Below are 26,489 nucleotides of genomic sequence, written 5' to 3'. Positions count from 1 at the left end.
GCAAACGTAAAATCAATAATGGCATCTTCTCTCAGTCACGATGGCAAAATATTGTAAATTCCGATGATCACATTATAATGTGTGAAAACGTAAGATAATGATTTAGATTAATTTGCGCACCAAAAGCGTTGATTCTTAATTAATTTAGTTTATATTTTCTAGTTAATTTATGATTAATATGGAGACATCCCTGAATGTTCCACATTTTTTGACCATATATTTCCTTTAAATTTAAAATATAATTTCCTATAATAGAATTGAGAGATAAGGGAAGAAAACATTTAAATAACTTAATAGTCAACAGAGAAATCACAGTCTGATTCCTAAGAAAATATAAAAAATTAAAGAGGATATTCCTTAATTTATTTGTTGAAAAAAAAATCGTATAAACATAAGGCCTAATAATGCTTTGTTTTTAAAATACAAGTGTCAAAATTGACACTTGTGTGGAAAAAAAAAAAAAAAAAATTTTAATAATCTAAGAAACACTTAGAGATATTTTCAATTTCAGTGTCATATTAAAAACCATGTGATATTATAAACCATTTTTAGTATTAATACAGAAAAAGTACTTTAATAAATATTTATTTATGGCACATAAATATTTTCTCAATAAGAAAAAATGATATTTAAATTATATATTAGTGGTTCTCCTACTAAAGAAATATATATTTACATTTAATAAATATTTCATTAGTACTATTAAAATAAATATTTAATAAAGTTTAGTAATTTTTCCCTTTGTGAATAAAAAATTTTCAAATTTACCATGGGCCTGCATATGAGTAATCGTATCATATTTTTTTCAATGGAAGAATGATATGATGCTGTTTCTATCCCAAGGCTAATTTTTGTGAAATCCTGAACTAGAATTCTACAAAAACTGTGTCGTATGTTTTTTTTTATGCGATTAACCGTTTCCGTTACAGTTATTGACGTCCATGTGATGGTATTTACAGTTTTTGTTTCAATTTTTTACTTTAACTCAAAAACGGCTAACCGCATTTAAAAAAAACACAAGAGGCAGTTTTTGTTTAAGAGCTTCAGTTCGGAATTTTAAAAAAATGTTAAACTCTTGAAAAAAAAACAATGATATACCACACTTTTATTAAAAAGAAACATTACATAATTATTTATACGCATACTTTTAAACCTAAAAATGTTTTATCAGTACTGGTAAATGTTTCTTAATACTACATGTATGCACATCAAATTTTGATAAAATATCTCTTAGCATTGTTTAGATTTAAAAAATTTTTATCTGTTTCCTTAACGTTGACACCATATGTGAAAAACGAAACACATGAAATGTGTTCGAAGGATCATTTCTTCATAAAGTAAGTAGAGGAATATCTCCTGAAATTTTTTGTACTTACTTAGGAACAGGGATAGATAAGTTAATATATTCATTTAAGTAAATTTAGTTAAAATTAATAGCTTATAAAATTAATTTACGTTAAACCTTACATGAACAAGAACTAATTCATTTAAAAAGTTACGATAAAATAAATGAGTTAAATTAAAAGTTAAGTTTGAAAAGATTATTCATATTAAATTATAAATTCGTAATTTTTTAAATTTAAATTATTAAAAACAATTATAATGTAGATCATCTAATAAATTTAATATTTTAAATTAAGTTCATATGAAATATTGAAGAAACGTGGATTTTTATGGAAATGTATATTTTCTTTTAAACTTTTTTCCTGTGTTACGTAAATAAGCTTTAATATTTATCAATATTATTAAAAAATAAAAAATTTAAAGTAATAAATTATCATTTTTATTCTTTAAATTTTGTTCATTATTTATTATTTTGAAAATAACAATGTCAAAAGCTTTTTTGTTAAAAAATACATATAAACGAGAAATAATGTAAAACTTTTCTCCACTTCTTTAAAGCCGGAGAACTTCCTTAAGAAATTGTTAAGAAAATCAGAAATTTTCCGTTTATTGTGCGATATTGTAAAAATAGTACAATGGGAATCAATTCTAAAGCAAATAAAGAATATCTTTTATAAAAGCACATACGTAATATAAGATTCATTATCTTATAAATAATTTATATTTTACATTTTTATAGAAATCAAATAATATATTGCGCGCGTCATCAAATCCATCACATCACGTTCTATAAAGAAGTATGGTAGAGTCTAATATTACAAAACAAGTGTATGCACAGTTCCATTTAAATAAATGGTGATCAATTCGATAGATATGAAAGAAAAATTTCAGGGCAGTAGAAAAACATTTTCCCGCGTCCTTTCATTAAGATCAAAGATAAGCATGAGTGATGAAGAAAATTATATCCTGTGAGCCGTAAAGCGAATAATTCGGTTCTCATTATTCTCACGTTCCATTGGGCGCGCTCTCTGCGAAAGGCGCTAAAAGTGCAAAATAGACACAATCGACAGGAAAATTGCTGTTAAAACAAAGAGATTAAGAGCCGAGGAATGCACAAAGGATCGTGTAGCAATTCCGGTGCTCCTTCGACTTTACTATTCTCCCAGCGCGGCTTACGATCTCTTCAACCCAAATGGAAAAGCGACGGGAACGCTATTACAAGTGCGAGCGTCTTCCAGAAGCGAGGATGGTTCCCGTAGATTCCTAAATAAAAGAATAGATGCGTGGACCTCTCGCGGAATGCCCGTCGCTGTCGCTGCTAAGTAAAACCTCCAAGAAAACGATTCAGAACTCGGCTCGTGTGCGCGCGGGACGGCTAAAGGAAACCATCACCAGCGACAACTCAATTATTCCGCGGTTTTCACGATCTTCTTTCACGACCGCTAACTCGAGTGCAAAAGAGCAAGAGGAGCCAGACGCAAGACGCGCACTGGGAGACATTAGACACCGAAAGTCGTCCCATTCGCCGGTTCGACCAACGCAGAGACAACCAACGTGTACGTACGTTGGGCATTCACGTAGTTAAATTTCTGTTACCGTTTCAGTCGAAAAAAAGTTTTAAATGCCATGAGACGCGCGTAATGCTTTCAGCAATTCGAAGACTTTCTTCGAATATAAAAGGTAAAAATAAGAATCATGAAATGGATTCTTCAGTTAAGCTCACACGATGCGCAATTTCTTAAGTGATTAGCTCGCGCGTTGCTATGTTTGCTTTAATGTTTGCTAAGTGCGTTCATACATTGAGCGCAACATGTTGGCATGCATGATTTCTATGCTTATTATGGTACATTATACAAAGCTTGCTGCGATGCATGCTTACGTCATGCGACTAAAGTAAAAAGACATTGTATGCTAAATAGATATTATATGCTAAAGCAAGCGACCTTCGCCGTTTCAAATTTTATTAAGGACAGTTTGGCTATATAATACGAGCTAAAAGTTGTCGAAATTTGGAAACTGAAAGTTTCTTAAATTTAATTTTTTTTTAATCAACGATAAAAAATTTTAGTCACGAATGCCCGAATTTTCATCCTGAAACCAATTACAAAGAACGAAAAATTTATAATGGCTTTTACAGCAAAAAAAAAAAAATGTTTAAATAACTTTTAAATGAGTAATAATATAAGTAAAAAATTTGATTTATTTTATGTTAAATAGATATTATACGCTAAAACAAGCGATTTTCGTCGTTTCAAATTTTGTTAAAAATATTTTGACTAAACAATACGAGCTAAAAGTTGTCGAAATTCGAAAATTAAAAGTTTCTTAAATTTAATTTTTTTTTAATCAACGATAAAAAATTTCAGTCACGAATGCCCAAATTTTCATCCTGAAACCAATTACAAAGAACAAAAAAGTTATAGCAAAGATGAAAAAAATGTTTAAATAACTTTTAAATGAGTAATAATATACATAAAAATTTGAGTTAAGTCGTATTGCTACTTTCTCATAAAATTTGCAAATAAGTACTGTAAAACGCGATTTTATATAAGAATCAAAGAAACAAACCAAAAATTAAATAACTTTTAAACCAATTGGAGAAATGTGTTTAAATTTTACACAAACTCAAACCAACAATAGAACAATGTGTAAAATTTTTAAATTTTTTGTTATACCTTGAGATGTGATACATACATTCTTAATTATAAATTAACGTTATTGTTTGTCCATCGTTAACATTTTATTGCGCACATCATCATGTAAGTGTCATTGTAAACCACCGTCATTGCAAGCTTGGTAAAAATTACGAATACCAACGTGTCAGGTTCAAATTCAAAAATTCACTAATCATTCAAGAAATCATGCTTTATGTAATTCCAACTTTAACACCGTCGCAAACGTACGAATAAAAATATCCCTTCGCATTCGTTTACTCATAAATAAATAAATTATGTAATATTATCATTGTCATTATTTGGAATATAATTTTAAACTGCCCTTAACGATCGTCAAATTACCAAATCATTGTAAATCGCTCATAAATAATCACTTTAGGATGCAAGTCAATGCATCACGCCGTATCCAGTGGTATCCTGTTTATCATGGTAAACTGTATTAAGACTGCGTGAATGCAAGAACCACCCCGTATAGAAAGATTGTTGAACTGCCTTCAGTGACTGGCGAATGCCGACCATAGTTAATGAATCCCCCAGAGTTTCTCCTGGAAGATTAACGACGTAAGGAACACCAGCAGCTGGTGGGCGATGAAAAGGGGTTGGAAAATCTTTTAATGGTGTGTATCCGACTTGGGTAATGTCCTGCGCATGAGTCTTTTTTTTCTAAAACAAAGAGAGATTTATAGAGACGCGTATGCTTGAGAATTTACTTTCCTCACGATTTTCTCCGCGCCTTAATTAGATCAGATCTTTTACATTCCTTTCAATTTGCTGACACTTCAGTTTCTCCCTTTCTTTTTAAACCATTTTTATCGTGCGTTAATATATCTTCAACAATCGCCTTCACCGTTTCTTTTTTTTTTACGATTCTTTTCGAGTGATTCGTTATGCAGTTAAACGTTAATATCGTGATTGCCATCAGTAATTACATTCGGGCTGAGTTCCAGCAATTTGACGGGTAAGCGCCAGACATAAAAGTAATGGAGCTATAATTAGTTAATTAGCGTAACGCAAATCGTCCCGAATGAATATACTGGTCGATCGATAAACAAATACAAACCGATCCAGCATTAACGAAATCCATTCAATAAAGGTTAATGGAAACGATTCGCAAGAAATGTAATTATGGAGAGAATTTCGAACGCATCCGTCGATATGTATCGAGATTATTCATACGGTTAAACCGCATGATCAAACCGAGGGCCTTCGAGCCGAAATAATTACAAGATACAATGAAATTGAATCATGTTGCAACATAGGGAAACAGGATGATAACACGGCAATATATTAATTCGTCAGTACTGAAATAGCAAAAGTAAATTCCGTGTAAAGTATCATATTAATAATATCTGTCAACGCACAGTTCTAATTCTAAGAGAAAGAGAAAGAGAGAAAGATCGCAATCAAGACCTTTGTTCATACAGTACAGCATGAAAAAAGTATTGCAAAATATTACTACAATATTTCAGCAATATTGCTGGAACAGTAAAATATCCGTTTCACGAATATTGATATTTAATTTTGCAGCAATGTTAATACAATATTATTTTATATTTTGCTGCAATGTTGCTGCAACATTATGTATCAATATTTCTTAACCCTTTCGCGTTTGGTGGTACATATAGTACATATGATAAATCTTCAAAAATTTATATCTTCCATAAAAACGAAGATAACATCTTCCTGGATTTATTTTAAAGATAAAGGATATTGCTGCAATGTTTCAGCAATATTGCTGCAACAATAAAATGTCCGCTTCACAAATGTTGATACTCACTGTTGCAGTAATGTTAATATAATATTATTATATTATTATTATAATATTATTATATTATCATTGCTGTAACATCAATATCAATATTTGTAAAGCGGACATTTTATTGTTGCAGTAATATTGCTGAAACGTTGTAGAAATATTCTTTATCTTTAAAATAAATCCAGGAAGACGTTATCTTTATTTTTATGGAAGATGTAAATTTTTGAAGATTTATCATATGTATGTACCACCAAACGCGAAAAGGTTAAGAAATATTGATACATAATGTTGCAGCAACATTGCAGCAAAATATAAAATAATATTGTATTAACATTGCTGCAACATTAAATATCAATATTCGTGAAACGGATATTTTACTATTCCAGCAATATTGCTGAAATATTGTAGCAATACTTTTGCCATTCTGTGCTATACGGGTGACGGCTGACGGCGTGGTCTAAAATTGAAAAACAACCGGCAATCTTGTCAACGGCGTCTCCTCCTCTCTCTCTCTCTCTTTTTGAACTGTTCCAAGGTGCTAATAACTCGTATGTTACTCGATTACGTGTAATGCTGTTGACACACTTACGAGCTCGTCATCGCAGTCGGGAGGCAAGCGACGCGACAACAGCCCCATGTGTCTCCCCGCCTAAACACTCTGCCGTACGTTATCGCGTCCCAAAGACACCCGGTACAACGATACCGGGCTAGGCGCGCCGTCCCGCAGCACGCATATAACATGGAGAATTTCACGAGCAATAAACAACTGCCACCGTAATCGTGGCAGTAATGTATGCCGGCGACGTCGGAATCGTTTTCGTCGCGTGGAGAGGCGCGGCGCGGCGCGGGCGCCGCCGTCCAAAGTCTCCTCCCGACCTACCCGCCAGCATCCGCCGCCGTCGCCGCCGCCTGTATCCCGCGTATGAACTCGCGCGTCCGCGTACGTGCTGTTCGCGCAGGTGTTTCACTTTACAAAACTGCCGTGCTTTCCGTCGTGCGAGCTCTGTGTTTTGCGCCGCCTAGACTGAAGGGAAAAGAAACGGTCGGAGGAGCCGGCTTCACAGGCAGAGAGAGAGGTGGCACAGGTGCCTGTGCTCAGACAGGCGGATACGTACCTGTCCAAATGTCTCCATGCGGAGCTCGTATTACAGTAACATATGAGGACGGGAATACTTATTCCCCCGTGCGCACCGTCTAACTTCGCTCGTTATGAGACTTTTATTTCCGCCCCGCGAAAACTTGCCCCGGGGCACGGGGAAAAAAGAGCGGTATTGTACAGCTCGTGCTACCGAAAGGTTTACAAGAGCGCGTATATTTTTTCCTTTCCTCGTAACGTTGGAGATTCCTACAAGGGATTCCATGGAACTGCATTTTGACTTCTCATTATACGGTGCATTTTTACGAATTTACAAGGTAAGAATTAAAATAATTAAATTTAAATAATTTTCATATAACTTCTAAATTTCTAATTATCAAAAGATTTATGTTATACTGACGTAGATCTTCTAGATCTAAAACAACACCAACTTATTTTTCAAAAATTAAATATTCCACTTGATTAATGTTAATAAAAACATTCTTATCTGATCAGTTTTGATAAATATAGAAATAGGAACTAAAAATTTATACACTCATAACTTTTTTCTATATAAAAAATCTACTAAAAACGAATTTTTCGAAAGCAAAAATAAAATTTACAAAATCTTCTTTTGCAAAATGCATAGTTTAAATAATAGTGGATATATTAGTAATACTATTAAATCATTTTACATGACTTTATAGCGTACTAAAATATTTTTTTTATTTTTTTATAATGCTTTTAAATATAAAATCGAGCTACAGCGTAAACCGGCTCGATTAGATTAAGACAGTAAAAACCCTATAGGATAGAATATACAACATTAAGGATGTTTTGACTACACAATATAAAAAGTTATAGTAATTTAAAAACTAAATTCATAAATTTATTCTTTTTTTTAATCAACGACAAATTTTGGTTGCAAATGCCCATCTTTTGATTTTGAAATCAACTGCAAAAAAGAAAACAATGAAAAATTTGGTTTATAACATAGGCTTATAGGAAACTTGATTTCTGCAGCGAAAATAAACCTTGCTGCAATTTTTATATAAGTGAATACAAATAAACCTTTGCACGAATATTTATTAGAGTTTTATTAATATACATAAAAAAAATTAATTAAAATTATATTATCTACTATTTCCTCAAGGCAAATAAATACTATAAAACGCAATTTGATATAAAAATTAAGAGCAAGCAAAAAAATTACCTAATTTTAATTTTCAATTTTTTTAAGTTTAATAATTTTTAAAGCAATAAGAAGAATATGTTTAAATTTTACAAAGACAGTCAAACGTAAGACTAGAACAATCAATTAATTTTTAAATTTTTGATTAAACTTTGAGATGTGACACACTCTTAAGAGATCTTAGTAAATTAATAGCCTAATTTTCTCTTTTATGTATTGTCGCGCCACATATTGCATCTTGCAGAACAGCATAAAGTTGTATAAACCGAGAAAAAACGTTTTACATAGAAGTGAAAAACTTCAAGAAATTCTTAACATATTAACTTGTAAGTACAGATAACTCGTGTCAAAAGAAAAGAAGAAAATGTAGCATTAGTACCTACTATGTCAATTTTTGAACTCATGTTATCATTTTTGTTTACCTTCCGAAAAACATAATTATTGCAAACTTCCAAACAATATTATAAAAAATAAAATATCATCTGACAAACTAGAAGAGACTTTCTACTTTGCATTTCCGTTTTCAATGCTTTACTTTCAGCTTTGGTTAAGAAATACAATCCAAAAACGAAGCGATATTGGCAACTCTCTGCCAGAGAAAGATCTCTCTCGTGTAGCTCTCGTGCAAAAAAAGATTTGTCACGAGATATTTAATGCTCTTATACATGCGATCGAAAACATTCCAGATAAATTTATTTGGAATTCTCACGAATGGCTGAGCACGTTACATCGAAAACACGTACGGTGGAAAATGCATAAAATAAATTTGTCGGATATCACGCGCAGAGTGTGTTGTGTGCTGCTTTTTTTTTTCGTCCTGCACGTAGAACATTAATCACATTATTCGCGTGGAAACTCGCGTGATAACGTCGTGCAACAGATTCAAAGAACCCCAAATGTGTTAGTTTAATTTCAACTCAAACGGCACTTCGACAATCATTTGTCCTCGCGTAACTATTCGTTTATAGCTGGTTGTCGACATTGCTAATTGGACCGTGCCAATTTCGACGCATCCACTAAAATCCAAAAAAGTGCGTTCTACTGGCTCTCACCGAACTGAAAATTTCGAGTGGTCTCAAATTTGTTATGTTTCGTGTTGAAACTTACCAAATAGATACATAGGAGGGTTAATTAATGAGAGAAACGCCGGTTAAATCATTATTAAAAAATATCGATCCCGGTCGCCGAACCGATGAACTAATTGCATTTTGGTTAGACTCGTTAAATTCCATCGCCGCATAATAAATGAAGTTGTGTAAAATTACATGCGTGCCCTAGTAATGAAATTTATTGCTACATATACGAATAGTCATCGAAGAAGTCCGGAAAATAATTCACTTTACGTGTTAAACGATATCAATTGTAAACAGTTGTAGATTAAATTTCACGTATACGTAAAAGATTAATCTACCTCTAATAGACTTCAGTTTTAATAGCTTCAGAAGCTAAAGTCTTCTCAAGATAAATATTAAATTGGTAAAAGTAGAAAGAAAATGTTTGCAAAAATTAAACAAATATTAAATTGAAAAGAGTGGAACAAAGTAAAACTATGTAAGAGCATTAACTTTCTATTCACGTGTTGTCGAACAATAAAAGCTTTCGTATGTTAATTGAAAAGAGATACAAATATAACGCCCCAAAATATATCAGTTAAATATTGCCGTGATTATAATTCACGATTAATTTCAATGGTTTGCAATCACAATATTTAAAAGCCATATCATATTTGTCGATCCCGTATCAATATTCAATAATGAGTTTTAAAGTAGATCAAGTCATATACATTTATCATTTTCTTTCGCATAGCGAAAATGTCGCCTTTGCCATTGACTCTCACTACTTAGTCGTGCAAATGCTGTGCTTATAAATGAAAGAAGCTCGCAAATGATGAGTTCCAAACATACACAATTATTTTTATGAGAAATAATTCTACATACTTAGATGAGATGATGACGTTCACGGAAACAACAATTTTGCTGAAAAATAGATCTGAAAATAATTACATTGAACTCTTAAAAAAGGTATATTCCACGTTTAAGCTGGCTGTCAAAACTTTTTGCAACAGTATCATTATGTTTGAATGTCTTACATCATAATTTTGATAATTTAAATTATTTTCCGATTAGTTTCTAGCTAAATTTTTCGGTACTACAGTAAAATTATACTTTCCGTTTATATTGCATAGCAAAAAATCTATCATACTGTTGCAAGTCAAGGAATTATTTTAACACCATAGTCTCTTGGATTATTGAACTGTAGTCTTTTTATATCAATGGATAACCTCGAGTATATTATGACAAATATATTTAATTAAATGGAACATTACGTCAATACTTTCTGCGATAATAGATTGAGCATCGCAGATATTTTATGTTAAAGTACTTCCGGTAAGTCTCTATCGAATATAAATCTTCAAGAATATGTAAATCCCTTGCGTTAGAAAGTAATGGAATCCGACTTCCTTTATTGGAATAGTGTGCGATATGAATGTTCATAAAATTCACATAACGTAGATACGATAAATGATAGGCATATTACGTTCAAGAAATATCACCCATTGATATACAATAATGTTGAAATATAAGCGCTATGATATTTAAGCGGCATGTAATACTTAAAATATGCAATGTAAGAAAGACGTTATAGAAAAATCGACACTACGTTATAATATTATGATATTTCAATGTGAGTTAAAAAGTTTTACTGTTAAAACTGTTGAAACAGCAAACGAACTTCGGGACTTCTCTCTCAAGTGGGATTAAATTTTGCTAGTACCGCTGAAGTCTACGATTAATTCAATTCAGTCAAATGTATACACGGGGACTCTCAAAGACGGGAATCTTTTCAGTTTCACGTTCGGCGCGAATTATTGAAATTTATTGAATTATACGTGAAAAATTACACTAATAAATTAATGCATTATCTCATTAGAATTATTGGCCGATTTTCACCCTAAATCCGATTATTTAAAGACAGCTATTAAACCAATGATGCATATCCTATGGTGCCATCGCAACGGTTAAATGCATCATTTTTAGAGCCTTGGTTTTTAATCCGATCGTAAATATTTTAGTTTTACCCACTTCTCCGGCGTATTCATCTAATATATCGTTGGATAATGCAGGTGCTTCATAAAATTTTAGTTTCTCTATGAAGCATGTACGTGAATAAGCCGATTCATATTGTTAAATAAATTTCATACTTTTCCTCACGTCTGATGCTAGTGCATCATACTACGTTATATAAAAAATTTTATTAAAATTAAAAAGTATATTACTAAAATGAATTCAACGCCTGTTTTTTATTAACTGCTGTTTTAACAATTTTAGTTAACAGTTGTGTAATGAAAAAATTACTTGTAAACTTTGTTAACGAAAAGCGCATACACGACGTGCTTATTTTAACACTCCAATCTTGCAAATTGATCAAAATATTTTTTATTATACACGACAAGCAACAAAAGCGTTGAGAATAAATGTACAATTAATAAACAGATATTTATGTATTTTCATAACATTCAAAATTTTCCGAGCGATGAGATAATTATTATGAGATAATGCAAATTTGAAAATCTACGAGAGCGTTTACACTGAACGCTCAAGAATATAAAGAAAGAACTTGCTCAAGAGAGCAAGACGATCATATTTCAACGGAGGGCTTCCTCGTGATCTCGCGACAAGGTTTCCCAGCAGCTGCCGCGACACAATAAAGCCGCAACAAATAAATCTTCCTCGAGAGGAACACTTCCGAATTTGAATTTCCACGGTCGGGGGCTCAGAGTAAAATTATCCGCGTTTCCAGGAGTGAATTTGCTAACTTCGCTTCGCGGCGACACCGAACTTTCGGTGGCTCTGCTATTTTACCACGCAAAGTTTTGAATGTGACCGAAGAAGGGTATGGTTACCTAAATTTACGTAATCGTGACCTTTGAAGCATTTAAATTACAACAGTTTAATGCTTGCGGAGTTGCCGATTCGTTGCAATAACAGATAAAAACGCCAAAAAGTCTCGATGGCTCGCAATGTTATTTATGATCCATTAAGTATCATTCTTGCGTTAAGGACGTTTAGTACCCATTTTTGAAATATTGGAAATTTAATACAAATTTTACAGATTATTCTCACATATGTACGAAGACTTATAAAAAAATCCGGAGTCTATTCACTGAAGCATCAAAAGTTATTAGATGTTGTAACGAATTTACTCTTTTACGGTGAATAATTAAAATAAATGGAAAAAATGATAGAAATTAGTTTAAATTTTGAAAAAGTATATTGAATAATTAAAATAGATAGAAAAAACGTTAGGAATTAGTTTAAAATTTGAAAAAGCATAGTTATAGAAGATATAAAAGAAATATTAGATATAGAAGAGATATTTGATTAAATAATTTTTCCAGTACTGATTAATTCAAAAAATATTATAATAAAAATGTACCGCAGCAAAATAAAGTCATTTTCATTGTAAAAATCATTGTGAGCCAAATTTTTCCTTCTTTACAGCTGGTTTTAAAATTAAAATTCAAGCGTAATTAAAGTAAAAAAAAAAAAAGAATAAACCTAAGAATCGGAACAGAAAGATGGTCGTAACAGAGTCAACCGTAAGTTGAACACACAAAACAATTAACGTTTGCGTTTAGCCCATTTTGCAATTGCGTAAACGTTATTGTAGAGTAATGGAAGTAGTAATAGTAGTAGTAGTAGCAGTAAATGTTGTACAACAGAGGTTAATCAACAATGAAATAAAGCTATGTCCTATGGACAATGGCGGACACGTGACAGTCCTTTGAACACTCTGATTGGTTTGCTCTTACAATCAACGTTGCTGTAAGCGTGAAAGATAAAGTTCAATCATTTTCTACAACGTACTTTACAACCGGTAACAGCGGCTTACAACCGTGTTTTACAACCACTTACGCAATTGCAGAATGGGCTTTAATCGTCAATCGATACAATTGACGATTAACGTTAATTGTTTGTCCGTTAAACAATTACGACTACGATTACGATTCTATTGCGGCCATTTCTATTCGAGGCTCTAAAAAACCTTTAATTTTTAAATTTCGATCTAAAATAGCTTTTAGATCGTATTGTATAGCCAAAACGTCGTCCTAGTTTCCGAGCAAACGAAGAAAAGTGTAAAGAATATTTATCATTCGAAAGGAGACCCGGTATAAATTGATAATTAGTTCAGCTTAATTTCCTAATATTTATTAAGCGATCAATTAGCTCTCGGAGATATAAATTTTAATGGAAATACACTCTCTTCTCGTATCTGTCGTCGTCCACGGCGTTATAAATTGCAAAGTTCGCGTAACAACGACCCACGTACGGCCAGAGTGCGACCCTACGCGGAGTGGCTGTGTGAAAAATGACTGGACCCCGTATTAATCGCAGCTACTTTAACGTTACGTCCGGTACGTGCGCGAAGCTAAAGTTTGCTGCGCAGAGCACCTGCGGTGGCACGGCCGAGAACGTCGATGCCGATGGATTCGTTACACGGGAACTCGGTTTGCGGTCGTGTGTACACTTACGAGAGCACGCGTAAACTCCGTCGTCTGTCAAAACTTCAGGAGGCTATTAAAACAAATTACAGAGGCGGCTGGACGAAATGGACCTCTACTCGCTCGCGCGTGAAAGTAGTTAAGCCTTTGATGCGACGTGTCCATGATGAAAATATGGCGGAAAGTTTCTTACCATCATCAAATGTCGCGAGCTAAGCGCAATAATCAAATCGTGTCCGTTTCCACTAATGTAGATCAACTTTGATCTCAGTTTAATTTAACTTTTTATCTTTTTCTAATTTTTAGAACTGGAAAAGGATAAAGAGTAAATTAAACTGAGACCAAAGTTGATCCATATTGGTGAAAGGTTGAACATTACAGCAATAAATACCTGAAGCATCAAACTACAAGTTCTAAAGTTCATTTACATATAAATTTGTACCAAATGGGAAATGTAACGAAAAATAACTTACACAGACACTCATTATAAAAAAAAAACTTATTTTTGTTAATTATTGGCACAATGCACATAAGTCGATAGAAATGAATAAACTGATTAGAGTCATGTATCCTTTTACGATTTTCATAATTAATAGTGCAATGGTTAATGAAAAATTAATTTGTAATGATCTGCGAATCAACGTATGTGATTTTGCGACAAAAGACAGCCCAATATTTATGATTTCTTGGTGCGCAACGGAGCAGTGGAAGGAGCACTCTGTAAACAACAATGCACCAGTGACACATTGTTGTTTACGGAGCACTGCCTCGCCATGCGTCTAAATAACCATAAACATTTGTCGCAAAATCGCGCGGATGCACACTCGTAAATCTTCATGAGTTAATTTCTCATTAACTATTGCAAAAATCAGAAAAGGGAGTGTACAGGAGTCTTACGTTCAGTCTAGTGTTCACTCTATCACTCATGGATGTTATGTCAATAATAAATTAGACGTCTGTATTATCCACCTATGAACATTGTGTCAATAATTATCAGAAATAAGTTTTTTTTCATTATAAGTATCTGTATAAATTATTGTTCATTACATTTCTCATTCGATACAGATTTATAAACAATGATAAATTAACTTTAGAAATTGTAGCTCGATGTTTCAGGTACGTATTATAATGTTCAACCTTACACCTACAATAAATTAATTTATAATAAGCCTTTTTGCGAGAGATACAAGTAAGGCAATAAATCGATAAATCTGTGGGTGTCCTAAATCATTTTATTTTATTAATTTATCAAAAATTTTATTAATTTATCAAAACAATTTATCAAAAGAAGATTAAATATTAAATAATTAATAATGTGAGGCCGTCGAAAGAAAATTGAATGGCTTGAATTTATTTTTACAAATTTAACATACTTAATCACGTCAATTATATTAGTTTTACTATTATCACTTGTCATGATCTTACATTAATATCATTTACTGTAATAAAATTTGTGGTGGAACAATTTAAAAATACAACTTGATAGATTTGATAAAAATATCGATTTAATCTATGTAATAAAATTGTAATACTTGCATACAATGAACGTAAAATATTCTACAATATAGTTTCTTTTATGACAATAAAAGTTCAGTAAAGTTGCATGATTACATTATTATAAACTACATATTTATGGTTAAAAAAATATCACTTGATTTTTTAGTGTCGTTAGCACGCACAAAACAAAATATAACCTGTTTTTTTCGTCTATACTACTCACTTCTCATTCACTTCATATTTTTGTCACTAAATGTTGCTCAAACAAAAATATAAAATTTTGTGAGGTACGATTTAAGTGACCTGTACGTACGCATTCAGCAACTCTCCCCCATGTCAAAGGGAAGGAGGCGGAAAAACAATTTAAAGCCCTGTTCTAAAATAAAAGTAAACGGTACAGAACACTTAAAAAACTTTTGGAGCGATCCTTTGCTAAAGAAAAATATATAGACGGTATATATTACGTGCAGCAACAATTCGAGAGACGCTCATAGGATATGCCATGGGGATGTAACACCGTTTGAGAACTTTTTTCTTTCGTACGCACCTGAATCAGAAAGTGAACGGAAAGTGTGTACTTGAAACAATTCGTTGTTCCTCGCAAAAAGAAAGAGAACAAGAAGACGAGGAAGAGAAAGAGAGAGGGCAGTGTACGTGGAATGAGTTGTAAATCAATCGAACGTCTAACGAGCGTGACCTACTTCGCGGACGGTTTTGAAACTGATCTTAAGTCCTTTTCGGGTTCATTGTGTTCTCGGGTGTAGGTAATCTTCCGGGGGTCTTATAATGCCCTCCGGGGACGTAAACTGGATAAAAACTTTTAGTTCGGAATGTTATTTGCGTCGGGACATAATTCCGACAGAGTCCATTTCTCTCACGAGCGGAGCGTTGCGTTGAAATAATAATTTTTTTCTCTTTCTTTTTTTTAGAATTTCGGTAAACAATATAACTCGATTTAACCTGGATGACTATTTTATATTACGACGAAAAACGGGGAAATAAGCTTACGCATGTACCTATCATCCAGTGGGAGTGCAAAAACTGTTTTGTCATATCTTTGAATTACAAGAGAAGAGGGGAAAAAGAGATTAATACATCATCTTCTGAGCATTGTAAACTTATTAAACTCAAATCAATCTAAAAAGATAAGGAGAACACTTTCGCAGTTGATAAATCTCTTCCGATTATTTCAACCCCATATAATTCCAACTATTTTACAGCCTTTTTATCATTAATCAAAGAGATATTAATCTCTCTCTCTCTCTCATAATATTAATCACTTGAAAAACTCGAGCGTTTTTTTTTCCGTGCCTAATCTACGCGGAACAGTAATCTTTTAAATTTCAACGAGAAAAGTTACTATGTGTGCGATGTAACAGCGCCGCTGCCATCGCGCTGCCATCTTCTCTCTGCCCTCGCATTCCAGCGATTACGCCGGGTATATCTCTATGGAACCTCTTTCCTCAACAACCATCCGATTTAGAATTGTTCGAACTCGGAAAACGCCAACTAGATATTATCGAGAAGCTCAACTTATCTTCACTGGGATCGAAGGGATCCGCGAGCGAAGAGAAATAGCGCACTCTCGCGATGTCGAACCATTCCTCGTTCCCATCCAGTTGATGACGTATTTGGTTAAAAAATATTCGACTCTCGTTGAAATGCTCCGCTATAGTTACGCTACACAGCGAGTTTTAGGGTTTCTTTGTTACCGCTCCCTTCTCCGCCAGCTGTTTCGTTTACACGAAACGTCACCTGTAGAATCCGCCCGGTGCCAATTCACGTAGAAGAGAACCATTAGTTCCTCCCTCCCAGTTCTCTCAGGCCACGTTTCTGCCTTCGTTGCTTTCTCATTTATTCTGAAAAATGCGATAAAGTGGGATTTGACCCGACGTCGGATGGGAAAGGGCAGAACCGAAAAGATAAAGAGCAGCAGCGGGGGCGGCTACCAACTTGGTCGCGCAGTGGTGTAAAGGTCGGGGGAGATCAACGGGGGAGCCAGCGTGTAACGGAAGAAAAAATACTCCTGGCAGCCCGTAGCATAGTGTCGTAAATAATATGCGAAAGTCTTGGCCACGCCAGACAAAATCCGTCCCCGACGTCGCTTTTACTTCTCACTCTTGTTTCTCGCGGATTATAATGCTGTTATTTACGAGCTATGGAGTGCCTTTCAACTAAAGCTTTATGTAGTGCAACACTGAATTTTCAGCCGCTGAAGAGCATGAATAACAGCGTGAGATTTATTCGCGCGTAGCCGGGGCCGGCACCTGCAGCTGAATAAGTCTCAATCGTATTTTTAATTACAGCCGGTCTTGCATGTAATTTACCTTGTGTAAAATGTATCTCGCGTTTACAGCCACTCGCGAAGGAAAAATGATATAAAACAACCTGAGCGTAATCTCTTTCTCTCTTTCTCTCTCTCTTCATTTTCTATCGTATCTCTTAAAGTCTCGTTAACGACGTTTACTTTAGCCGACGATTTATTTACCCAGTTTACGTCTTTGAATTTCACTGCTCCGTTTTCAAGTAAGAATGTTGCAATTAAATAAATGATTTTTTTTCTCCCAAGATACTTAAATACCTCGGAGATGTCCGTCTTTAATCAAACATTTTTCAGATCGAGCAAGTTTCACTGCACAACGCAGTGCTAACATTCAGCATGCGGCGGCAAATGCGGCGGCGCACATAGCATTTTCCCCATCTTTTGTGTGCACGTAGCAAATGCAGCCGCATCAGTTCCGTCACGTCAGGAGAGATTAAGCGGCAAGCGCATCAACGTCCGAAAAGTATCGAAAATTTAAAGAACGTCGGGCGGTAGCTTCTATCGACAGCTTCCTCGGCTCTCAAGTCACGTTCCGAATCGCGGTGATCGTTTCACAGGGACGTGCCTTCGTCAGGACGGAGTTCCGAGTCGGTGAATCCGCACTCGGAGAGAGCCTCGGGCTCGCGAGTGCCAACGGATCGCGTTTACAAAGCCCAACTTCATCCATCCTTTCCATACCCCCGTGATAGTTTTTCTTTTTTTTTCTTTCACGATCGCGATCGTGGCGACGATCTAGGCGAGAAGCTAGTTTCTATTCCACACCCGGAGAGACGCTCGTTTACGTTTAAAAAACTAATTAAAATAACAATCGGACAGGGAAATGATGGTGTCGAAATGCAGCCGTGTGTTACATGCACTCGCACGTACGTGAATGGATTCCGAAAGGAGGACAGGGCTTTCATATCGATCGAAGTAGATTGACTAATGCTTCCTCTACAGCAACGTGTCTGTTAACGTACTATGATATTGTACAATCAAATTTTCAATCAACAAACCGATATTCTATAGAGGAAGGTCGCTAACATCGATGTAGATCTCCTAAAGCAACACATTTATAAATATTGCGGTGCATCAGTACTGATAAAAGCAAGATTTGCTTAAATAATTATTAACAAAACAAAAACTCATATATTCATTTTTCTATATAAAATCTGCCAAAAATAAATTCTTGAAAAGCGAGAATAAAATTTACACAATTTTCTTGTTTTCAAATAACATTGTTTAAATAATAGTGAATACATTATTGATGATATTAGATCATTTTACATATTTCCTAAAACTGTGTTATTTTTTTTCTCTTTTATATTTTCCTCGTATTACGGTTTGAAACTCAATTATTGGTAACTCTTGTTTAAGAAATATAATTTAAAAGTAAAGTGGTATGTCAGTATTAATGACCTTCTTCTAATATATAAATTGCATTCAATTTATCTACGTTTTTAATTATAAGATCATATAACAATTAATAAAAATTTTTTTAAGATTTTTTATATAAAATGCACTATTTGCTATCCGTATTCTATTAGCAAATTTCAAGGATAATTAAATTATACTCCTTTATTTCCATTCCAGAAAGGAATACGTGTATTTATCCTAGAATTATAAAAAAGTATCATAAATTCGTAAACATTTTTTTGTCACTTTAACAGATGAAAAAGTGATCGAAATCGAGAGACCCATGATGACACCAGGAAAGTACATCTCCCTTTACATCTTAAGAATTAAATTTACGCGAATAAAGGACGTAGACAATAAATATCGCCAAGCTAATTTAACTGCCGATAACTTTCACAGTGATACCAAGTGACCCTCGTAAATATTCCTGCATTTGAAAATACAATCAACGCGGTGATCGTCCGATATCTAAAAACGCTCAAGGAAGAATCCCAATAAATGAAATCGTCAGGTTGATCAAACCCCAGCGCGGATTCAGACAATATCACGGCAATTCCAGCCAATTATACCGGTAATACGACAGGACGAAATTGCACGACAAACAAATCGCTCGGCGAACAATTCTGAAGCGCAACGTTTCACTTCGAGCGCATCACGGAGAATTGCGGAAGCGCCGGAATGCGCGTCGCGGAAAATTAAATGTCAAATTAATGCGGACGATAAATTCGCCGGGCGTACGAGCGACGCGCGCGGACGTACGGCAAGGCAAGCAAATTTACAGCGCATTATCTGGAATTTAATTCGACGACACATAAACGCGTGAAGTACGGCCGATAAGACCGCGGGAGAGAGAAGCGGCCAAGATTCCCCTTGAAAAGCGGAGGATCGCCGCGGAGATAACAAAATCGGCCGCGTTTATTTTACGAGTATTAAATCCTGCGGCGACTAAAACCGCTCGTACTTACGCGCCGATAAATTCGCTGGCGCTCCGTCAAGCGTATTTTGCAGTACCTTCCGATTTTTCTATTAAAAAAGAGAGATCGCGTATCAATTTCCAGACAACAATCCTATACTCGACCTCCCGTCGTTATCAGCGTATAAAGTAGCGCTGCATTTTAATACAGTATCCGTATCTCTCTTGTCGTTGCAGAAAAGCGAGGTGATGAAAGCCAAGCCGATCCCACCGTCAGCGAAACCTTCTCGAAGACGGCTTTGTTACTCGAGACGTCTATCCAAGATCTGCCTTGACAACCAAAGATGATATGAGAAACTAAATCATAACAACGAGCTTGCGCTCGTCGTAAAATCATATTTTAAAATATTAATAAATACGTTAAATCCATTTTTCAATCGAAACGAGAGATTTGTTCTTGAAATTTTACTAAAATTAATAATACTTTCTAAATAAAGTAATTAATCAATTATTGAAATTTTTACATAAAAGTGATTAAATAATTTGCGTGTAATTTTAAAATATTAAACCAATTTTTTAATCGAAACGAAGATAAAACAGAAAAGTTCCTTAAATTTCAATTTAACATTAGGATTAGTAATTCCTTCTAAATAAAGTAATTAATCAATTATTGAAATTATTACTTAAGAATTATTAAACAATTTGCATATAATTTTAAAATGTGAAATCAGTTTTTCGATCAAAATAAAGATAAAATGAGAGATTTGTTCCTCAAATTTCAACATTGGGATTTACTAATTCCTTCGAAAGTAATTAATCAATTATTGAAATATTAAAAAGATTAAATAATTTACGTGTAACAATTAATACTTGCTCTTTTTCGATGTCAATGTCAGCTGATTGTGTAGTAAGAGTCTTGGTAAAGAGCCAAAAAGAAAATGTGAAATTACCGCGACATGCGTCCTGTCACCAGTAACAATAATACACGTATAAACCGTTTAGTAGAATAAATTTGTATTTTCTCTTCTTCCTAGAACAACTAGGATTTCAGCTTCCGCACGGATTTCAATAATAACGTGCTAAAAATAAATTTTCCGATTATGCAAATCGACAAAACGAAATACTAAAGCGCGGCGGCGTTTTCAGATTAAACTTTCGTGTCAGGATAATGAAGCATCTAAACTCGAAATTCGAGTTGCTCATTTTCTAAATCCGAGGCGGGCGAATTTATTAGAAGTTTATAATAAAGCAATAATTGGTAGCTAATTTGTTATGCGGCAGCACACAAATTCGCTTGCTGTTACATTAGTTTCAGATTCGTCCCGCGATATATTCCGCCCCCGTAACGCAATAAAATAAGGTTATATATTTCAGGATGCATCTCGTGCCGCATATAAAGCAAGATGTTATCAAACGACCAATATATCGCGAGGACATATTTAATATTTTCGTACATTTTCGTGACTAAGCGTGTAAACTTGTTCCGCTCGTACACACAAAGAAATATCAATTCAATTGCCAAGAAAAACGTTTACTCGTTTTACCTTTTCCTTCTTGTAACAATTATATCTTTAACAAAAAATGTGTTCTTGATAACTATCTTAAAATATATTCGTCGCACTCATTTTTAAAATATTCATTATCATACACTGAAAAAAGAATTTATACTCTTTCAAGGAATTTTATAAACTTATATAGAAGAAAAGTCAAAGTAATAAGCAAATTGAATTTTTGTTTTAACTTAATATTCTTGATTAAAATAATAAATTACTAAGATCAGAATACATTTGGAATAAATTTGCAGATATATGAACTTGTGAAATATTTTAAATGAGTAATATTTACTTAATTCAAAAAAAAATCTTTCTGTGCACACAGATGATTTATTTTAAATAAATATTACTTGCTTCGAATAAATGATGAGTATATTTCGAGATTATTGTTAAGGAAGTATTCTTTGCGAAGATAGCCATTACTTAAAAGGAGAAAACTAAAACTTGTTTTCTTAACAGAAAACTGACATTTTTCATATGCACGATTCATCTTTTATAGGAAACTATAACGTATATGTAATATTACTGCGCAATGAAGATTTACGCATCCTCAAATAAAGAATGAATTGACAACGTATCTGCTTAAAGTGCCAAACTTGCAAGAACTTCGAAGAAACTCCTTGAGAATCCGCGGAACTTTCCCGAAACGTACATATAAAGTCACGGCGAACGCAAAACTCACACTTTGAATCGAATGCGTTCCGCGTCGGGAGATCGAGATGATATTCACAGCGTGGACGATGCAAGGCGCGTCCTGGAATGCAAATATCGGATCAATATTACATCGCGATTATCGTTTTTGCACCGAACCGGTAAATACAGCGCCGTTTTAATTCTGCCGGCAAGCACTCAGCAAATCGCTTCGTCGGCCTCACTTCCCCGAAACATGGTCGACTGAATTCAAAGGAGAATTTCACCTCCGGCGGCGTATCGATCGATCCGGAAAATATTCGCTAAGAAATCCGCCCTAGCCAACCGACCGTGACTGTTCGCGCGCTGCCGGAAACTGCATAAGCAAGGGGAAGGCGAGGAATTATCGAGGAGAGAAAGCCATGGACGACTAAACACAGACGCGACCGAGCAAGCAACGTCGAGAGAACGCCGAAAAAAGGGGGTGAGCGAGTAGGGAACGGCGAATGAGAAACCAAGGCAGCGCCGGTCGATGTGGTCGTTGCAGCCAGTCGACAACGAGCATTGTTGGGACATGTGGGTCAACCAGTGCTGCACTTCCGGTGACAACACACCGACGGAACGGCGAACGAAACGGTAGGGAGACAAAGAGAAAGAGAGAGAAAGAGGGAAAGGCAAAGAGAAGCAAAGGGAGGCAAACAGCTGTAAAAGCAAGGCGGTACAATACGAATGGCAGGCGAGATTCGAAACTGCAAGACGACGTTGTGTCAACACCTTAAGGTCTAAAAGGCGCGACCCATCGCCTTTAACATTTCGCTGGGAGCTAAATGACCAGTTTGAGGATTCTCGTTAAGGATAACGTCTTAACCCTCGTAATTGCGTAACTGCATGCAATTTGAACTGCTATTCCCTCGCCGGGAGTTCCGACACGATGTATCGTGTAATGAAGGAGACTATATGCCGTAACTTTAATTAAAAGTGACCACGGATAAAAAATCAAGCACAATCTTGCAAGTTATCATTGAAGAAGAATAACGAATTTGCTTAACGCAAAGTTGAATCACGACTTTCGATTAAGTTTGACGGCGAAATATTATAAAGAATATGTTATCGATAATATTTGGCCACAGTTATGCAAGAAACAATCCGCAACTAACGGTATCCGTTTCGTGAAAAATGCAGATAATATTTAATGTGTAATTTAAAAATGTAGATAGTGTTTGAAATATTTCGTAATCGTTCAGGGCGTCAAGCACAGTCAATTTTTTTTAAAGATACTCACTAACAAACTTAATACTTAAAGCAAAGGCAAAGAAAAGCATAAAATTGAAGGATGAATCGCTTTTGAAAAACGACGTTTGGATTGTTTTATCGTTAGTGTTCCGAAGTTTTATTGCCACTTTTTAAATTTTATCTTTCTTATTTTAGTTTATTATAATTTCCTGCAATAAGAAACGTAAATAAAAAGTTATAAACTTAAAAAATATTAGGTTTAACACTTTCCACAGATATAAATTAAAATCATGAATAAAAATATAAATAAATAAAGTTCAACTCTAGAAATTATCAAGAATAAATAGCCAGAGGGCTCAGTTTCTAAGTAAGTAGTGTTCGTATTAACATGGTGTTCACATTAACTATGGTTAGTAAATAAGAAATTAAATTTAACATTTTTATAGTGTGAGTTTAACTTCATTGTTTTAGTTCCAATTGACGACATATTAAGTAGGAATGATGACGACCTATAAGAATGATTAAATATAACTCAAATTGGATAGAATTCGACACTACGAATTTAACAGTAAAGAAACTTGCGCACTGAATACCGCGCAAACACTAGCGCTCGGACTATTTATCCTTAGAAATATAAATTTTCTTTTAAAATTAAGCTTTGAATTTTACGTTTAAAAAAAAAATGCTGCACGAAATCAAAATGGGGAATTTTCCAAAAAAAACCTTGTAAAAAAACTGTTAATACAAACTATTTTTTATTAATTTTAGGCTTTTTTGTTTGATGTAGAAAAACATACGGAATACCCATCGGTTACAATGATTCAAAAATTATAATTTTGGGAGTTGGTTTCTTCTTGCGTAACTATGATCATTTTCTAAACATTTTTTGACGTACGCATTGTAACTGTCTACGCTGCCAATAAAATTTTCCGGTAATTGCGGTAGTCCTACTTTCTTCGCGAAATATACTGCTGTGTTCGTCAATTTTACGAGAACGTAAAATTTAAGGTTTCAGGTACGTGCACGTAGTGGTGTCTCGTGGGAAGTTCGTGCCATTAATGGCAATGGCGATTGATAATTTGGTCCGTCGGTGCCATTTGGGAATAGCATACGCGAGATACGGCTGTGTCAACAGCATGCGTTGTTGAAGAACCAGATGCGTCGTTGGTCTCGCCATTTCGAATTTCTGAAATTACATATACGTACGTATTCGTTCGCGAATGAAAGGATCGCGTTACCCTTATCGCGCTGTACAATTTCAAATTGTGCACTCTCAGCAGTGTCAAAATGTTTACGCAAACTTGCATATCATCGTTGATACAGGTTGCATTAATTCGATAACGTGCTAGTTTACGAGTATTACAACGCCTCTAAATGAAGCACCCATCGATGAAATATTAATCTACAAAATGCGTTGGCGCGATGAATTCATTTTCGCGTAGCGAGTAAGCATATTACGTCGCGTATTAAATGCTACATTTTCCGGAAAAATTCGTTCTCTCCCCTGTACGTACAAAGTAATTTTTTTTTTTTTTTTTATAAAAGCAAATTCCATTCGCGAAAACAATATGAATACTAAGTGTGCGCTTTCGGGCGAGTCTTAGCAGTGAAAGCACACAATTTCCATTAAAAGTGCCGCGACGCTAGGCTACGTGGGGGGGAGAGGGGATTAAGCTAAAGATAAAAAATGAATATGGTCCATGGTATCGTCGGTAGCGCAGTCGGTTTTATTTATCTTCCAAACTCCGGCCGCGCCGTATTATCTCGGTCGAAACTGTGATACTTCGTTAAAAGATGCACGAAAATTGTAATTTGCATCCGCGGCGGTCGTCCACTCTCTTAAGTGGGTTAATTTCTAGACAGTTTCGCATACTGCGAATTTATTTCTTTCCTTCGAAGTCCGCGCATTAGGCTCTTTGTCGAACTTCTTATCCCCCGGTTCCTTAATGACGTCAGGAGTAAAATTCTAAAGGAAATTTAAAATTTAAAATGCGACTCCGTTAATGGGAGTGTAATTTCTAACGCGCGCATCGCGCAAATGTATCGCGACGATACGGCGGGAGTGAGATAAATTTCGCAGCGACTGACGAATATTTAAGGCTACTTTAAAAGTACGGGTGCCAAAAGGCGCGCAAGTTGACGCCGCCGGCGGAATTTCAAATAACTTCCGAACGACGTGTACGTAAATGTGATTAAATTTACGATAAAGGGAGCTGGCAGACAAGCGTGCATTAATATATGAGAAATCCATTGCTCAAACGTGCAGAACGTCAAAGTGAAAAACGTTGTGAGAGACGTAAAAGATTTTCTTGCAAACGCGTGAGTAACGCTAAGAGTTATTATTCCCGTCGAAGTTTGTTTCACTCCCGCTACTGCAAAAGTCATATTTTACGGAACAACGGTGGATTTAATAACGCAGTTTAAGGGTTTTACGCGAAAAAGCACGTCATGCCCATCGAAAAATGCTCTCCCGCGGCTCTTAAAAACTCTCGACGGTGTACGTAATTCGTTCCAGATACGTAGCGACTTGAAACCGCTTTAATGCCCTCGTTAAAGTCCTAGGCGCGGTCGAGAGGAGGCCTTTATAAATTACGGCCTCGTTATGCTCGTGAAATTAAAAATTTGTGCGTACACTCACCTCGCGGCGAGTTTCACAGGGAAGTATCCGCGCCGTTCCCACGAGTCTGTTCGTCACCACCTGTTACAAAAAAAAAGAGGTGGTGAGAGAACGTAAGTTAATAGGAGAGATAAAGGTAGTGTAGTGACACGGAAAAAGGATCAGCCGTAAGGCAGGCTTATCCAACGGCTTTGTGCCAGACTTTAATGTCTGATACGATATCGTCGACGTCTCGCATAAAAAAGCCGCTGCAATTTATCGAATTCTAAAATTTTTCTGGGTTCGAAAGAGAAAGATAGATAGAGAGAGAGAGAGAGAGAGAGAGAGAGAGAGAGAACGTGCTTTCAAATATATTTACATAAAAGTGTCTACAATAAAATTTGATGTAACGCATAAATATCGAAAGTGCTTCTTTAACTTGTATTTATTAATCGGATAATTCTCATTACCCTTAAGAAAAAGAACTGATTAACCGGAAACTAATTACAAGACTCAGTCACTGATAATGCTTATTAGTTAACGTTCAGTTTTAATAATCACTCATACAGTATAAAAATTTGCAATATTGTATATTGTAAAGACATTACGAAGTTTTTTTGCAATATTACTTCAGCAATATTGCAGCAAAAAATATTGTGAAAACAATGTCTTATGCTTTACCTGCGAGCAATATGCGCTACCGCCAAGAGATGAACGTGGCGGAGTTCTACTTCTCGTAATTAAAAAACCACACAAGTTAGAATAAAAGACGTGCAGCATTATGAGATTTTTCATTTACATTCT

At 34.9% G+C, this 26,489-nt stretch overlaps 1 protein-coding gene across 6 annotated transcripts in view; it reads right to left on the bottom strand.

Annotated features, from left to right (window-relative positions):
* Window positions 1–26,489, bottom strand: part of LOC105198139 (TWiK family of potassium channels protein 9) — a 428,118-nt gene that overhangs the window by 249,989 nt on the left and 151,640 nt on the right. For 5 of the 6 annotated variants that reach the window (XM_026135521.2, XM_039452969.1, XM_026135520.2 and 2 more), the window contains one exon: window positions 25,728–25,787. The exons of the other annotated variant lie outside the window; for it this stretch is intronic. The gene's annotated coding sequence lies outside the window, so the exon portion shown is untranslated. The remainder of the gene's footprint in view (window positions 1–25,727; window positions 25,788–26,489) is intronic. 6 annotated transcript variants of the gene reach the window in all.

The sequence above is a fragment of the Solenopsis invicta genome, chromosome 8, assembly GCF_016802725.1.
Source record: "Solenopsis invicta isolate M01_SB chromosome 8, UNIL_Sinv_3.0, whole genome shotgun sequence".
NCBI classification, from domain to species: domain Eukaryota; kingdom Metazoa; phylum Arthropoda; class Insecta; order Hymenoptera; family Formicidae; genus Solenopsis; species Solenopsis invicta.
Note: the sequence above shows the minus strand (reverse complement) of the source record. Positions and strands in the feature narration are given on the sequence as shown.